Below are 14,008 nucleotides of genomic sequence, written 5' to 3' on the forward strand. Positions count from 1 at the left end.
ACGTCGGTACGCACATCTACTGGGGCAACTCCTTTCTCGTTGGTATATGGGATGGAGGCTGTGTTACCTGTTGAGGTTCAGATTCCCTCTTTGAGAGTCCTGATGGACGTGAAATTGCAAGAGGCTGAATGGGTAAGGACCCGGTACGAAGAGTTGAGCCTGATAGAGGAAAAGCGGTTAGCAGCCATCTGTCATGGGCAGTTGTATCAGCAACGGATGAAGCGTGCTTTTGACAAAAGGGTGCGACCTCGGGTGTATCACGTGGGTGATATGGTGCTGAAAAGGATCCTTCCTCCTCAAAACGATCGAAGGGGCAAATGGACACCGAATTATGAAGGTCCGTTCGTGGTCAAGAAGGTTTTCTCTGGTGGAGCCTTGTTGTTAACGACCATGGATGGTGAGGATTTTCCGTCCCCTGTGAATGCGGATGCAGTTAAAAAATACTTCGTATAATTGACCCGCTGGACGAAAAGAATAAAATAGTCCAGGCAAAAATGGGCATCCCGGCGAACCAAAAACAGAAAGAAAGGTTCGGGCAAAAATTAGGGATAAAAAATGGAAAAATGTACACCCGGCAAGTCGAAAACCTGAGAAGGCGACTTGGGCAAAAAAGGGTATCCCGGTGGACTGAAAACCCGAAAGGGCGGTCCAGGCAAAAGAGGGATTGAAACGAACCACTGCGTCCAGCATGATCGTTTGCGCTTTGGTTGAAGCATCATGGATAATACCCGGTGGGGATCAATCAGAATTGTCTTATTCAGAAGGCAGAAAGCAAGGAGAGTCTGAGGACGTATGGGGTGTAACCGAGTTGGAACTCGATGAGATCACGGGTTTCACATTGCCATTAGGATAGATTTTTCCTTTTGAGCGCAATTACCTCTTTTCAGGAATTGCTTCCTTTTGTATTGCTCATTTGAGCCACATTTTTTTTCAATTAATAAAATGCATATTCAGTCAAATAATTTTGTTTTTGTTTTTCATTACCGCTTTGATTGCGAAAACGTCCAGATATTTTTGATAAAGAGTCTTGCATTTTTAAAACATACAGGTTTCCTTCCAATGCATGTTTATAAGATTGAAGCTTGAAATCTTATTTGGAAGGTTGAGTGACCCAAAGGTTGAAATCTTGACGCGCCTGGGGCACGGTTTTATCTAACGATCTGTTTTGCAGGAACTGTAGATACTTTTCACTCACTTGCAGGGTGTGATGTGGAAGCTTTGACAAGAGAAATCCCCAGAGAGTCCGGTCAGGGACGAGTGTATGAAAAATGACGAAGGCGTTGAGGCGTACGACGATCCTTGATGGTAATCAAGAAGACTCTTCAAAATCGGAAGACTTGAAAGTATGCAGTTCCCCGCAGAGTTCGATCAGGGAAGAAGGAGGAACGGTGGAGAGACGACGAGAGACGTCCGACGACCATTGAAATTAATCAAGAAGACTCTTCAAAGTCGGAAAATTGAAATTTCTGTATAATTCCCAGGAGTACGTTCTCGTCGAGCACGAAGCGGCTTGAAATACAAGATGATGGAGCAGATAAGGTCCGGATGAGTCCGGGAATTCTTATTTCCCAGCTAAGTCCCCAAGCAGAATCGTAGGACTAGCTCCCCAGCCGAGTCAGTGTGGTTATACCTGGCAGGTTTATAATGGTGTTTCCTCAGCAGTCAGGTCTGAAGGTTGCTACCCCCGAGTGGAGCGGGTCTTTTCCAAAGAAATATATCTCCAGCAGTGTTCATCTTACCGGAGGATTGAACAAATTCCCGTGGCGGACGGGTTTCTGCATCCCCAGCTGAGCCGATTCTACCTATGGATTGCATGGGTAATCCCCAGCGGAGTAGCAGTCGTTTCTCCTAGCATGGTCTGGATGGTCATCCCCGGTAGGTTGAAGATTGCCCATTTCCTCAGCGGGAGTATCGGTGAGGGTTCCCAAAGCAGAGTTGGGGCGTGTATCCCCAGCAAGACAAAGAGATTGTGGTATCCCCACAGAGCGCGATGATGGTTCTTCTGCCCCAGCAGGTCCTCGAGAGGGTTGGGTGCAAAGGAGGTATTCCCCAACAAGGGTGGCATTCTCCCAGCAGCAGTACTATTCCCCGGCAGGGTGGAAATCGGAGCAGTGACGAGAGCCTCAGCAGAGAGTCTCGTGTCCCCCAGAGGATTCCCCAGAGGGGGATATTTCTTTTTATGCATTCATCATGAAAAAATAGCATGGCATATTGCATAAAAAATGAATAATCGCGTAGCATTTCCATGTTTATGGAGCATTACGCAGAAAAATCAATCATGTATCATTGCAAGCATAAGCTAGTCCTAAACCGTGGTTACCGTTTGAGGGGTGGTTTTGCTGAAAGATAAAGGTGTTATTCTGAGGAGTCTAGCATCAGAACGTCAGATCAGCAATGTTCCCCAGTAGTGCGATATTGGAGGAAATGTTTCCGTCGGGCGGAGAGGGAAATAAAATCAGAGGACGTTACGCGATTAGCAGTTTTCCGGAGTTCAGACCGAGGCGGTATCCAGACCGAAGTGGCACTCCGGCCAGTTTCCGATTTCCAGATCGAAGAGGTTCTCAACAGTCAGGACGAAGAACTTGTGGCATTCCGGCCAGTTTCCGATTTCCAGATCGAAGAGGTTCTCAACAGTCAGGACGAAGAACTTGTGGCATTCCGGCCAGTTTCCGATTTCCAGATCGAAGAGGTTCTCAACAGTCAGGACGAAGAACTTGTGGCATTCCGGCCAGGTTCCGATTTCCAGATCGAAGAGGTTCTCAACAGTCAGGACGAAGAACTTGTGGCATTCCGGCCAGTTTCCGATTTCCAGATCGAAGAGGTTCTCAACAGTCAGGACGAAGAACTTGTGGCATTCCGGCCAGTTTCCGATTTCCAGATCGAAGAGGTTCTCAACAGTCAGGACGAAGAACTTGTGGCATTCCGGCCAGTTTCCGATTTCCAGATCGAAGAGGTTCTCAACAGTCAGGACGAAGAACTTGTGGCATTCCGGCTAGTTTCCGATTTCCAGATCGAAGAGGTTCTCAACAGTCAGGACGAAGAACTTGTGGCACTCCGGCCAGTTCCGATTTCCAGATCGAAGAAGCTCACGATGATTAGATCGATGCAGCTTGCGGCGATCAGGCCAATTTCCCGGAGTTCAGACCGAGGCGGTATCCAGACCGAAGTGGCGATCAGGCCGATGTCCCGGTGTTCAGACCGAAGGGGTTTTCAGACCAAGAATTATCAAAAGTTCCGGGGTTCAAATGCAGAGATCCGAGGATCGTTTGCGCGGAGAAAGTTTCGGGGTTCAAGAAAATGAAAAAAGATAAAGAATATTTCGGGGTTCAAGAAAAGAATAAGAAGAAAGAATAATACTCCCGAGGGGATGTGCGGTGTTCAGACCGATTTTCTCCGTACCAGACGGATTTTTGTTCAAAGTTTGTTTCCTCGCCGATGCTGACAGGCGTTGTTAATTATTATCCCATCAGAGTGCAAATTGTTCGTCTGTTCTTGGTATTCAATCACTCTTCATCCTGATCATCCGAAAGCCGAGGCTATTTCGTATCGACAGGTTCACAGTGGATTGAATAGGGGCAGCTGTAACACCTCAAAATTTGCCCTCCTCTCTTGGGATTAGCATTAACATATTTGCATATCATTTTAGGACTTTAGGCATTTCATGTTGCATATCATGTGGTTACATTATGCAAGCTATCCTCCCAAGTCTTGATCAGAAGATGAGGAAGTCAAGTGTAAGCCAGGGTTTTATTGATTGATCATGGGCCATCTGAGGATTGGGCTGCGAATTAGGGTTTCGTGATTCTCCAAGGATGTTGGACTTCATCTTGATTGCAATGATACATCATCATCATCATGGTTGGATGTCATCAGGAGATTGAAGAAGATTCCTGGAGATTAGGGTTTTGACCACTGGTCAACCCTAATCAGTTGCATTGGGCCAATCAGGGCTGGATCAGGAGATGGGGTTTCTGATGATTCTGGGGTTCATTCTTTGGTTATATGGTGATTATTGAGGCTAGGGTTTCACCCTCGAGCCATTTCAGTTGGAGATTGGGGTTCAGATTGATCTGTGCATTGCCCAATTCATCTGTCAGTTGAAAAGTCAACTGTGGTCAACTGTACATGATCTGGTGAATTTGGAGGTGGAAATGAGTTAGACACACTTCATTCATGTTGGAACAAGTGTTAAATGACATCTCAAAGCTTAAAAATGAAGAAAATCAAGTCAGGACAAAAACTGCCAAAAATAGCAGGTGACTGGTGACTGAAGTTTCCAAAAGTGGAAAGTTTTTGACCTCAAAAACAGAAGTCCAAGGAAGCTTCAAATGAAAAATTGTTCAACATGACAGATGTAGATCTTGTTCTCACCTTTCCAAAAAGTCCAAGAACTTGAAAATCCAATGTACGGTTTGCAAGATATGGCTCAGTGAATTTCAGAAAAGACCCGTAATCAGGAGGCCATAACTACCACATACTTTGTCCAAATTGCAAGTTCTTTATATGCACAAACTCCATTTGACATGTACTTCAAGGGTGCATCATTGGATTTTTCCAAAAATGGCCAATGCAAAAAGTCACTTTTCAACTGGACTGTTATTTGAACCAGGGGCAAAATCGTCCAACTTGTGAAATAATTGGAATTTTTGAGAGGGGATTTTTGCAACACCTCACAAATGGCATTTGAAATTTGTTGGAATATTCACAACATGCCTAGGCCTTATGGTTTGAGAATTGGGTTTGAAAATGAATTGGAAAAAATGGACACATAAGCCATCACATGGTGAAATTGGAAAATATGATGAATTTGAAAATAAAGCTTACACCAACAGCTCCCAAATGATATTTTGGACTTGTTTCAAGTGATAAAATTCTGCAGAAGTTGCTTCTAAGTATCAAAGGCAAAAGATCCAAATTCACACATAAACATGCTTACACTAATCCATTTTTGTTTAACTATAATTAAATTTGGATTAAATATTCCATATATAAGGTTAATCTAACAGAATTTTGCGGGGTGGTGAATCATTTTCCACAGCATAACAGAAAATCCCAAAATCACTCTCTGCAAAATCACTTTCTGCAAAATCACTTTCTGAAAAATGACTTTCTAAAAAATCACTCTCTCTCAATCATTTTTTTCTCACAATCACTCACGCAATTCTCGCCACTCTCTCACAATCACTCTTCACACCATAACCGAAAAAACCAATTCTCTCTTCTCTCATTTTTGGCTCTACAGGCTCTTGCTCAAATTCATCAAGATTTCATCAATTATTGTGGAATTTGTCTGTTGATTCGTGATATGCAGGTAAACGGTGAATTTCTGTTGATCAAGATTGGAGCGAAACGGTGACCGGTTCGTGTTATTGCCAAAACCTGCTAGCTGCCGTAACAGCCGAAGAAACTACTCGATCGGTGCTTCGTTGAGCTGGATTAGCTTCGTCATCCTCCTTTCACAACCGATTCCTGCATCTATTTCGCCGTCTCAAGCTTCAAATCGCCATTTCCGCAACCGTCATCAAGAAAGGTTGGAAATCGAATCTTGTATTTCGTCGAATTGAGTTAGGAATATTATAGAGTATGCATCATAGATCATGTAGAAGCTTTTGGATTGTAATTTCGCTGAAAATTGAGTGAGTAATCCATGGTTGAAGTTTCGATGCGTTTTTTCTTTTCCTTCGATTCGCTTCGTGTATTAAGTTTTGGACGAAATCGTTAGCGTAATCGTGTTCCTGGTGGAAAACCGGTTCGACCGGTGTATGGATCATGCATTTCCGTTGCCGTTTGATCAAAACCGATTTCGCCGGCAAGGAGATGTGCGAGCTGTGCGAAGAAGAAGAGACTTTCTGGAAATTTTGCTCGGTAGATCCTGTTTCCCAGTGCTTCAATTCATTTTCCTGTTTGTGAACACCGGATCCAATCATACCCTGCCACGTCCATAAGTTAATGCGCAGCGTTTTGGATTGGCAAGGCGTTATTACAATGTGCCATTAACACCACAATTTAATTAATAATCCTAATTAAATTCAAATAAAAAATTGCAATAATTATTTAAAACCTTCAAAAATTCATATAATCTCCAAAAATAATCCAAAAAATGCAGGACCTTTTTTGTTAGTTTACATTTTTCTCTATTATATTATAAAAACCAAAAAAGAAATAGTGCTTGAAAAAAAATATTAATCGACCTAGAGATATTCCAATGTGTACATATTTTCATACATGTTGCCATTTTAATTATAGAAACCACATGCTTAATCCAAATTAAGTGAAAATTGAGACACTAATTCTAGACATCCTTCTGGATTTTTTGACATAGGCTTGGTAATTTTAGGGCCTATGGTTTATTATATATGAATTATTGAAATTGGATATGTATATATGTGACATAGTTTGGCATGCTGAATTCCCCAAATATTTTTCCATGCTTCCCATTGGCCAATGACCCTAATTTTTTGCATGAAGCTTGTTTAACATGTTAGCTATCACTGATAATTTTTGTGGATTTTTACAATCCATTTTCGATTTGATTAGTATTTTTTCTTACTGCCTAGCATGTTAGAGTTCCATTGGTGTAACCTTTAGCATTTATGTTGCCATATCCTCATAATTAATCCAATGGACATGAAAATTGATAGCATAATTCCTGACACATTAATGTAGCTTTTGGCTTTGGTCCTACTGATTTATGATGCACCATTGCTGTTTACCATTAGATTGAAGTTGGTGTATAAATTTTGACTTCATTTGATGTTGTTTTTGCATGCTGTACCATGTTTAATTAATTCCCATTGATCTACTAGTCCAAATGATTTGAAATTTAATATGTGGCTTGTTGAATGCCTTCTGGTTAGGATAGAATTTTTGTGGATTTTTTGGATCCTTTTTGACATGTGGTTGGATATGATCTTGCTGGTTGTTTGTATGAGACTCAACATTGCTTCATTTGCCTTCTAGGTTGCATAATTTAAAATAGGAACATAGTTTGAATATGGGACCAATTGGGATCCCTTTGTATTTGATATTACTTGGTTTTCATCATGAATTGGCTGCTGTTTTAGGATTTTTCCATCTTTTTGACCCTAGGCTAGTCCTAGTGGTCATAGTACTTACCTTGGAGTGTGATTGTACCTTTTCAGGTTAAAGATAATGATTAAGGAGATTTGCTCCACATTATGGATTGTGTTACTTGACACATATGACTAATGTATTTGTTTTGTAGGATGTTGGTGCATGTGAGCCTTGTGCTATGCATCTCATTATGAGTATAATTGTACTTGGTTAATTGATCATTATATTGTTGTCTGTTTGTGAAAGTAGATGCTGATTCTGTTTGACTTTTGTACAGGTACCTTTAGTTGCTCAATTCCTTGCGAACTTTTGCTTTGCGTTGCTTAAGCAACTTGCATTGAGGTAGGTCTTCTTGACTTCATGTAGTCTGGAGACCCGGCTGCTACCGGGCCGGGCAAATAAATGTCTGAAGTCCTCCTTAAGAGGCAATGCTTGTGTATGTTTATTTTTAAGCCAAGCAGGAAAAGCCCTTCGAGTAAGGCAATTGGTGGAAGGTAGGGACAAGCAACCTGTCCCCCACTATTCAGTGAGTCTTCTCCTTGCTCCCATTACATGGTTGTAGCATTGAGATCAAAAGCCCAAGATCTGTTGAGTCAGAGTCATCGAGTATAGAAGGGTTCCCCTATTCTGGACCCATGCTCATTTGTCAGCTCTCCCTGGTTAGGGATAAGAGCCGTGAGGTCTGATCCTCACTTCATCCTTTCATCTGCTTCACCTTAGCCTCGTAATGGCAAGGTTAAGAGCAAAACCAGCCTGTACAGACGACTCGCTTCGGCGGTCAAACCCGATTGATTGAGCCCCTTGTTTGGCTATAGTGCGTGTTATGTGGATATCTGATTGACATGCTTGTTTGGGATACCTGTTCCCATTTGATGATATATGATTGTATGCTTGTGTGCTAGCTTCTTTCCTGGTTAGGTTAGTTTGCTTATGCAAGTAGGATAGAAAACCGAACTTAGGGTTAACGATGCATGACAACATTAGGCTCGAGTCTCAGCTCCCTAGTTGTGTATCTTTCCCCGGTTTCTGGTTAGCAATTCAGTCCCGTTCAGGGGAACTACATCGCCCTGATCCTCGTGCCAGACGAGGTATGTAGGCAGGTGGTCGTGCGAGACCACTCCGGGCAACCTTTTTCTTTTTTGCGTGTGTTTACTTGCTATTGATTGTTTGGGTTCGGATGCCGACGTAAGCCCAGTGATTGGCAGTCGGGCTCCACGTTTGCCGTTTTGTACATATTTTGGTTCGGATGCCGACGTAATTCCATCCAGTGGTTGTCGGGCTCCATGTTTGCCACCCCCTTTGTATGATTGTTTTGTGTTGTTTGGCGTGTGTAAGCCGAACTACAGTGGCTCTGATTCTTGTTCCAGACAAGATATGTAGGCATAAGGTGCGATACCTTATCGAGCCCTTTCTTCTTAACCCCACCTGCGTCCCCGTGTGTGTGTGTGATGTATGTTTATAGCAACCTTATCTTTCTAGAACGTGGATCCCGTCGAGTACGACGGACGTGAGGGGTGCTAATACCTTCCCCTCGCGTAACCGACTCCCGAACCCATTGTCTTGGTCGCGAGACCATGTCTTTCCAGGTTTCTCTGAGCGTTTCCTTTCCCTATCTTGGGATAAATAACGCTTAGTGGCGGCTCTGTGTGTTTTCTTTTTAGGCTCGCCGGTTGATTTTTCGCAGGATGCGACACTATTCTCCCGGAGAGAGCGGGTTTCTCAAATATGTATTTGATAGGATCCATCTTAGAAATCAATAAAGTGGTATGATTCAACATATACTGTCTTAGTCGGCGAGCAGCCCAGGCCAAAGCACAACAAGTTTTCTCGAGCAGTGAGTATCTTGTTTCACAGTCGGTAAACTTTTTGCTAAGGTAGTATATGGCATGTTCTTTTCGACCAGACTCGTCATGTTGCCCCAACACGCACCCCATTGAACTTTCTAACACGGTCAAATACATGATCAGAGGTCTCCCCTCAACTGGTGGCACCAGAATTGGAGGTTCTTGGAGGTACTTCTTGATTTTGTCAAAAGCCTCTTGACATTCATCATTCCATACCATCTCTTGATTTTTCCTCAGTAACTTGAAGATGGGTTTGCAAGTAGCGGTCAAATGAGAAATAAATCGGGCAATGTAGTTTAAACGTCCCAAGAACCCTCTGACTTCTTTATCCGTACGGGGAACTGGCATTTCTCGAATAGCTCTCACCTTGGCCGGGTCAACCTCAATTCCTTTACCACTGACAATAAAGCCCAAGAGTTTACCGGATCTTACTCCAAAGGTGCATTTGTTCGGATTCAATCTCAACTTGTATTTCTTCAACCTCTCAAACAGTTTGTATAAATGATCAAGATGTTCTTCTTCAGTATGAGATCTGGCTATCATGTCATCCACATATACCTCTATTTCATGATGGATCATGTCATGGAACAAAACCACCATAGCACGCTGGTACGTGGCCCCTGCGTTCTTTAAGCCGAATGGCATTACTTTATAACAGAAAGTGCCCCATTGTGTTACAAACGTGGTTTTCTCCATGTCCTCCGGCGCCATTTTGATCTGGTTATAACCTGAGAATCCATCCATGAATGAGAATACCTTGTGTTGAGCGGTGTTATCTACCAGGACATCAATGTGCGGAAGTGGAAAGTCATCCTTGGGACTCGCTTTATTCAAATCTCTGTAATCTACACACATTCGCACCTTACCATCCTTCTTCGGCACTGGTACCACATTAGCAACCCATTGAGGATAAGAAGTAACAGCCAGAAAACCGGCATTGAACTGTTTCATGACTTCGGCTTTGATTTTCTCGGACATTTCAGGACGCATGCGGCGAACCTTTTGCTTAATAGGACGACAATCCTCCTTCATCGGTAAACGATGCACCACTATATCAGTATCCAATCCTGGCATGTCTTCGTAAGACCAGGCAAAAATCTCAATATAGTCATGTAACATCTGAATCAACCTTTTCTTGACAATGTTTTCCAAGCCGGCTCCTATTTTGACTTCTCTCTTGTCCACTTCAGTACCCAGGTTTATAATTTCGATGGATTCTTCGTGCGGCTGTATGGTCTTTTCTTCTTGCAATAATAGTCTGGCAAGTTCTTCAGGTACTTCACAATCTTCCTCACTTCCATCTTCGGCTTGGTAGATCGGATTTTCAAAGTCATAATGAACAGTAGTAGAGCTATTATCAACAGGATCCAGAGTGGGTAAGGATCTGCATTTGTTACGTGAGTGTGTGTAAGAAAACATAGCTTGTTTGGAGGGACGACAGGAAAAAATAAAGAGCGCAATATTTGAATGCAAAAAGTCCATTGATTTATTGAATATGAATATGCTTATGAAAATGACAAACCCTTAACAAATTAGCTATTGTGCCCCGGGCATAGACACAATGCTTTAAGAAGTTCAATTGTAAAAATTAAAAACATGCAATCCTAAAATAAACAATAACAATTACTCCTGACTAAAGGAAATCGGGATAGTGTCTTCAGCCTTCCAATTGTTGAGTCCGTCACCAGTTGTTGGGAAAATCCAGCTATCCAGGTCGCAGTCACTGTCAACATCTTCTACAGCATTAATCTGATCCTTGGCTACCTTCTCGGAGCTAAATCCCAGGCCAAATCTATCAGACTTGTATGGTACATCGATCACTTGACCCCAGCCAGTACGACCACCATCTTCAACCACGGCTTGAGCATCTTTCAGAGAAATCATCGCGGGAGGAGCACGAATAACCTTGGGTACCCGGGGAGTTGGCTTAAGGACAGGATTGGGCGGAGGAACCACTTCAAATGACTGAAAAGGAGTCTCAAAGAATTCACCATCCATCTCGACATATCTGAAAGCTTGTACACTACTGACAATATACTCCTCTTCCCCCACACACAGTAACGATCTTACCCTCTACTGGATACCTCAGCTTTTGATGGAGAGACGAAGCTACAGCACCTGCCCCATGAATCCAAGGGCGTCCCAGCAAGCAGGAATAGGCAGGACGAATGTTCATTACATGAAAGGTAGTGCTGAAGACTTGAGGGCCTATCTTGACAGGGAGGATTACTTCACCATGGACGACACTTTTTGCACCGTCGTACGCACGCACCACAGTATCGCTAGGTTTCAATTCGATGCTCTTACAATCAAGCTTATCGAGCACAGCTGTCGGCAGCACATTCAAAGAAGAGCCATTATCGATCAACACATGAGCCAAGGTGGTCCCCCTACATTCAATGGAGATGTGCAGAGCTTTGTTGTGATTCTTTCCTGCTGGTGTCAGATCAGCGTCGGAAAAGCCGAGGCCGTTGTCAATAGCCAAGTGGGCAACATAATTTTCGAACTGATCAACAGAGGTTTCCTGTGGTACATGAGCAGTCTTCAAGAATTTTATCAAGGCATTGGCATGAGATTCAGAAGATAACAACAAGGATAACATCGAGATTTTAGATGGAGTATGCCCCAGCTGTTCTACCACATCAAAATCACTCTTGCGGATGATTTTCAGCACTTCTTCCATTTCCTGTTTGGCAACATCTTCAGTAGTGACTTCGACCGGTGTCTCTGACTGAGAAGGATTGACTGGTCCCTTTCCTCGAGTTTCGGGGGCGGGAGGCGAGATTTCTGGAGAGAAGATCCTTCCACTTCGAGTAATCTTACTAGTCCCAACAATGTCATTAGGATTAGCAGAATTATCAACCTGTTTTACGCCATGGATATAAATATCACCCCCATAATTCCACGGAATGGCTTTGCTGGAGGAATATGGTACCGGGCCAGGTGCGGTAATGATTAGGGGAGCTACCTTGGGCTCAGCAGTAATCTTCACAGGCATTCTAGTAGCGGTGATCTTCACTGGAACCTTGGACCTAGCAATCACAGATATCTCTTCAACACGATTTTCCACCTTAGAAACCTTTTCAAAGAGAATTGTGCGATCGTCCATCAGCCGTTGAATACCATTCCTCAATTTCAAGCAATCATCGGGTCGGAGTGCACAGAGATCGCAGTCTTCAGCACAACCTGGAAATAAACCAGCTTGCAATAAATTCTCCTTGATGGTCAGGAGAGGAGCTGCTAAGTCAGATACATTAGAAATGCGAGAATTGCCATCCACAGCGTTAACAGTCTTGTCATGGTTAGGCATAGGAGCTGTAATGACATTGGGAGTCTCTGGAGGATCAAATTCAATTTCTCCCGCCTCGATCATATCCTGAATCTTGTTCTTCAGCGACCAACAATCGTTTGTATCATGCCCAGGGCTGTCGGAGTGATATGCACACCTGGCATTAGGATTGTAACGAGGAGAAGTAGTGTTGAGATTTGCAGGAGGATCTCTGAGGGTAATCAAATTTGCTTTTAGCATACCCTGCAGTGCTTGTGCCAAAGTCATATTGATCTTGGTAAACTGCCTTCTCGGTCGGTCCTGCCTGTGCTGGAAGTTTTGAGATGGCGGTGCTGCAATCGTAACTGCTCCAACGGTATGGCCACGATTTTTCTTGCTATGACCCCTTTCACCGTACACAGCATTGGATTCATTCCTCTGATAGGACTTTTTGGTGCTTGCAGAGGTGGTTGTCTGTATCTTTCCGCTTCGAATACCACTTTCAACACGTTCACCTGTCAGTATAAGCTCAGTGAAACCTGATGAAGAACTTCCCAGGAGATGGCTGTAGAATGGGCCAGTCAGTGTACCCATGAACATGTCCACTAATTCTCGATCAGTCATAGGGGGTTTGACTCTGCCAGCCAAATCTCTCCATTTTTGAGCATATTCTTTGAAGCTTTCTTTAGAGCCCATAGTCATATTTTGCAACTGTAACCGAGTAGGCGCTAATTCAGAATTATACTAGTAATGCTTGTAGAAAGTTGTCGCTAAATCAGTCCAGGTGCGGATGTTGGAACTCTCGAGCTGATAATACCACTCCAGCTGTGTGCCAGCCAGACTCTCTTGGAAGAAATGGATCCACAACTTCCTATCAGAGGTATACGGCTGAATCTTTCTCACATAAGCTCTCAGATGCATTTGAGGACAAGATGCCCCATCATACTTGGTGAAAGCGGGGATCTTGAATTTGCGAGGAATGACCACATCAGAGACCAAGCCTAAACTTTCGAGATCCAGACCGGGCGCCTTCTGGCCCTCCATAGCTAGCATACGTTCTTCCAGCAACTTGTACTTATCATCTCTTGGAGAGTATTGTTCATTTTCATAATCTTCATCGTCATCCTCCTGGCTGAAAGGATCAACATTCTCATCTTCTGGATCCGTCCCCTCTTCTGGCCCATTCGGAATTCCAAACTTGATTCCCGCGGCCTGTCTTTTAAGCCTTCTTCCCGGGTTAATGTAACCCACAAGTTTCTGGTCTTTCTTCTTCTCGAGCAAGAGAGCCTTTAGTTCTTCCTGCCCCTTGGATAAGCTCAACATCATTTCCTGGAATTGAGCATTCTGAGCTTGGAGATCTTTGACAGTTTGTTCGAGAGCCATTTTTTCTGTGTAAGAGGCAGACCGTGAGAATATGGTCCTTTAGAATACCTGTCATGCGATGTTATGTTATGCTATGCAATGGATGAAATGTTTTCAAGGACTTTTGGAATTTAAATTTGCGTAAACTACCAAAAGAAAGAAAGGACTTTTATTAATAATTTTTAATCAATGTTCATTACAATAAATGGTAAAATACAATAAAAGCTAGGTCTCCCAGGGACGGCTTCTTTTCGGGCGAAGATATGCATTGAGTCTTCGTTCCTCATTAAGCTGGCTGGTGAGCTCTAACACTTTCTTCCTTGCAGCACAGAACTGGGCTTCAAAAGTATCCCTTTCCTCTCTCAACTGGATCCAGGATTTCTTTAACTCTTCAACATCGGTAGGCATATCTGGATAAGGAATGATCTGAGGAGCACCTCCTTCGACCTCTGGCTCAACC

General features: G+C 43.3%; 1 long non-coding RNA gene across 1 annotated transcript; it reads left to right on the top strand.

Moving 5' to 3' along the window:
* The first annotated feature begins 4,399 nt into the window (after positions 1-4,399).
* LOC127087283 (uncharacterized) lies at positions 4,400-8,408 on the top strand. The gene is made up of 2 exons (XR_007789825.1): positions 4,400-5,530; positions 7,352-8,408. It is a non-coding gene; the product is annotated as an uncharacterized LOC127087283 (long non-coding RNA).
* Positions 8,409-14,008: the final 5,600 nt, after the last annotated feature.

The sequence above is a fragment of the Lathyrus oleraceus genome, chromosome 5 (genome assembly GCF_024323335.1).
Source record: "Lathyrus oleraceus cultivar Zhongwan6 chromosome 5, CAAS_Psat_ZW6_1.0, whole genome shotgun sequence".
NCBI classification, from domain to species: domain Eukaryota; kingdom Viridiplantae; phylum Streptophyta; class Magnoliopsida; order Fabales; family Fabaceae; genus Lathyrus; species Lathyrus oleraceus.